The sequence below is a fragment of the Amphibalanus amphitrite genome, unplaced genomic scaffold (genome assembly GCF_019059575.1).
Source record: "Amphibalanus amphitrite isolate SeventyFive unplaced genomic scaffold, NRLGWU_Aamphi_draft 000254F_arrow, whole genome shotgun sequence".
Taxonomy (NCBI): domain Eukaryota; kingdom Metazoa; phylum Arthropoda; class Thecostraca; order Balanomorpha; family Balanidae; genus Amphibalanus; species Amphibalanus amphitrite.
Window position 1 is genome coordinate 321349 of NW_024881749.1, and position 4124 is coordinate 325472.

A 4124-nucleotide genomic window follows, 5' to 3' on the forward strand; every position below is an offset into this window, starting at 1 on the left:
CGCGTTTGTTTACAAAAGTGTAAAATACGGCCGCCGCAAAAACCGCTGTCTGGCCCAGTACAAAAACGGCGCCGTCGCCGTGTGTTTCAGACTGCTCTTTCAGCAGTGGGGTGTTGACGCAGCCCGCGCCGGGAGGGGAGCAGGGGAGCCAGGGGGAGGGGAGCAGGGGAGCCAGGGGAGGTGAGGACGGATTGGAGCCGGGGGAGCCGTGAGAGCCGCGCCGCGGAGCCGGGAGGAGCGGGAGCCGGGGAGGGAGGAAGTCGGGCAGCTGGCGGCGGCTGACCCGTGACCCCTCCGCGGGGAGCGGGGAACCGGAGCCAGCCAGTGTCAACGGGCGATGATTGGTTTTCTGCCAGTCCGACCGGCCGGTCTGCGTCACCGCCGCCGGCTGTCGGCCGTGTCGCCCCAAGCACGGCAATTTGCCGGCGCTGAGGTGACAGATGACCTGTGCGACAGCGTTACCACACAGTTATTGATGGCCAGCGCCGCGAGATTGAGCAAAAATGTGGCAGAAAGGAGAGCTGAGGATGATAAATGTCAGGAGGAGCTGCAGAGAGGGAGAATGTTGAGTTATTGACAACATTCCATTCCAGGGCTCTTTTTGCCGAAAGTGTGTAGGGAAATCATGTTTTGGATTTGATTTTCTCTATGATATACATAGGTAGAGATAGGTAGGTATAAATAAATATAAATACCGTTCAGACGAATTGAGGTTAGAAATGTTGATGAAACTTCGAGCAGAGCTCGTTTATCAAGTCAGCCATATTTAGTTTAGACAATATCCGGCTTCCCGAGCGCACTCTGGCGTCCCGATAACATCTCGCGTCTTCCGGAGAAAATCAGGACCATGAAATTTGGTCTGCTCCACAATTCATGTTATCACCAAGGACACATTAGCACAAAAGAAATTCCGCACATTAGCCGAAATGAATCGTTGTTTCGTCGTCGGCTCTGCGGTGCCGGGAATTGATGGCGGCGCGGCGCATCTCAGCGGCAGCGGTGCCGCGGCGCTGTTCATTTGTCACCCGATATCATCCATTACGGAGAGCGGCGCGGCGGCAGCACCTGACCCGGCCGGGCCGCCGAACATACAGGCAGCAGGGCCGACCCCTCGCCACCCGCCACCTGCAGCGGTGTTAGGGTCAGGGGTTCACCCGAGCAATAGCCATCATTTGTGTGATGTCAGGCATGAACAGTGAAAGGAATTGGATGGAAGATATTGCTTACCTAAGAGCGCGATATTTGAAAATGCAGTGCAAAAGCAGTGCGTTCGAAAACATAGAGGCTGGTGGTGACAACTTATGTGGTAAACTTTCACTTGGCGATGCCAAAAATGCTTAGGACTCTTCTTACATGCATGCTCCCCCCCCCATCCACGTGTGTCGCCTCATTTGAGGCGTCCTCGACGGAGCGAATTCTTCCTCGGAGGAGCAGGATTCCCCTCAGAGGACGGCCCACGTGCTGCGCCACGGACCGTGGCGAGGACAGCCGCTCCTTCAGCGACTGTCGGTAGCACGTGGCGGGGACCGGCGGACCAAGGCCGGACTGGGACCACTGACCGGCCGCCGTCACGCCGGTGGTCGTCACGGCGATCGGTCGCGTCACGCCGTCACCGTGACGCTCTGAGCAGGATGGCCCCCTCCGGACCAGGGCGGCCGGCCCGCGGCGCCGCTCCACCTCTGACAAAGGTCTCGGCCGGCCCGATCACCTCTGCGAGGGACGGCACCGGAACAGGGGCGAGGGCCGTGACGGCTCCTCCGCGGCTCCTCCGCTGCTCCGGACACCAGCGGACCTCCACTGACGGCGCCCCCGCGGAGTCTGATGACGATAACCAGTGCCGGTGGTCTGACTCTGAGGGGGGGGGGGGGGGGGCTCTCGGGGCAGAGCAGCGGCCGTGGGTGGCCGGTCGGTGTGATCGCAGTCGACCCCTCACCCCGCTCTCCGGCCCCCTCTGCAGGGCGCCGGCCGGATGTCGCCACTGAGCGGCGACAGGAGACCATTTGTCGCTCGGTGGTCGCCGTCGGCGCCCGTCGCCGGTCGTCGCTGTCGGCGCGAGACCCGGCTGGCAGACGCCGTCGGCCGTCGCTCCAGCTGCCAGCCCGGCGTCGGCCGACTCATTATTGAACTGTCAAACAGCGCGAGAACGGAGGAGGGCTGACCGAGTTTGAACATTAGTCTGATCGACTGCGCCGGGGTGCAGCTGGGGACTGGTGGCGCCCGCGACTGGCAAAACACGGCCGGCGCCGAGTCAAAACGCGACCGCTACTTCCGGTGTTGATGCGTATAACATCCATCTCCTCCCGCGTCCTCGAGCTGTTTATAAACACGGGCCAAGAACGGCTCGACCCGAGTGCAATGGTTGGTATTTATAGCCGTTTGTTTTACAAAAAGAGTGGCCGTGCCGTTCGCCCCGCGTCGTCGTCTATAGAGCAGCTCGTGCTCCCTTCATCCCCGGTAATTTACAGCCGTCCCTAGCTTCCCCGTGCGCCGAAATTCGCCTGACCAGGCGCGGTGCCATTGTCTGGACGGCGTGCCCTGGCCTCCTGAGCAGCCGGAGCAGTAAACACCTGAGCCCGGACCGGACTGTAATCGCCCCGGTATAATTCGCAGGCCAGGGCGGGGCGGCCCAGCGCCAGCTCTCCAGTGGCTGATCTGCCCTCATCTCGGCCTGAAGTACCGGCCATCGCTGACGGGGAGTCGCCACCCCATCGGCGCCGCGCCGCCGCTGCCGCCGGCCCGCCGCATTGTCGCTAAACGGCTCAGGCGCGGCCGGCCAGAAAATGATAATTTTACGGTGTCATTAGTCAATGGCGGCCGGCGGCGCGCGGTGCCAATGCGCTCGCCGCCGGCGGCGGTCTGCGTGGCGCCACCGATTGGCAGAGCGCTCCACGGGCAGGCTCTGATCACAACAACCGCGCGTGCATTGGCAGCGGAGAGCGCGCGGCGGGAGGGCAGAGCGAGGGAGGACGGGAGGTGATCGCGGGGTCCACCATCGACAGGGACTCGAGTGTCTGGAAGGTCAACGAACGGTTAGAGCAAACCTCGAACGTAGGTACAGTCGACTGTATGATACCATCAAAGCGAATGGACAACCTATCTTGCGAGAATATAACTGAAATGGTGTAAAAAAAAAGCAGTGGAGCACCTCTCATAGCAGGTAACATATTCATTCAAACATAAAGTCATAAGAGGTTAACGAATGTCGTTTGTGGTCGGACCATATCACAACAGGCAGAGATTTGAGTATAGAGCGGAGGATGCCGATGCATGAAATGTTCACAGGAAATGTTGAGCAGAGGTCACATGTCTGAGAGGTCAGCAGAGGTCAGGTCACATCCCCGTCCGTCCAGCACCGTTTGGAGAATACACACATTGTGCCACTCAAACGCCAGAGCCCACACTTAGTCAAATTATCGCCGGCCGGGTCGGACATTAGTGCCACACCTCCGGGCCTGTGTCACCGAGAGGTCAGTCAAACCACCACCCCGGGCCAACCCCGGCCCCGGGCCACGCCGGCCCACTCAACAGTCAACACCTCCCAAAACCCATCCGGGGCGGGGCCGCACGCCACCGATGGCGCTTTACGAGCTCCATCTCGCGCGGCGCGTTCGCGGAAAATCCCGCCGCGAGCGATTGCGATCGGAGTTCGGCAGCGGCTCCTGCACTTTCATGCTCATAAACCATTCGCCGGGCTGAGTGCAGGGCCCGGCCGCCGGCGGCGCCCTGTCCAGACCACTTAACTCTTTATCTGCGGCCGCGTCGGTAGCTGAGAGGGTGCCGGCGGCGGCGGCACAGCCGGCAGCGGCGCCGGCCCGCGGCGGACGCTGCACCCGACACGGCCGGCCATTAGAGCAGGGCGGCGGCCGGGAGTTATGATGGCAGCAGCCAGCAGCAGCTCACTGGACCTCGTCCGTAGATGGGAGGGACATGAGCTGAGTGCAGAGCTCGGCTGACGGCGCGGCGTCGGCCCGGTGCCGGTGGCCGCTCTCCCATTACCCGGCCGCGGCGGCGGACCGGCAGCGGCGCGAGGTGCCGGGCGGAGGAGGTCCATCGACCGTGCTGCCGCCTGGCGGAGTGAGTGGCAGCGCCCGGGTGCGTGCTCCCTCTCCGCGCCGGACCGGCTC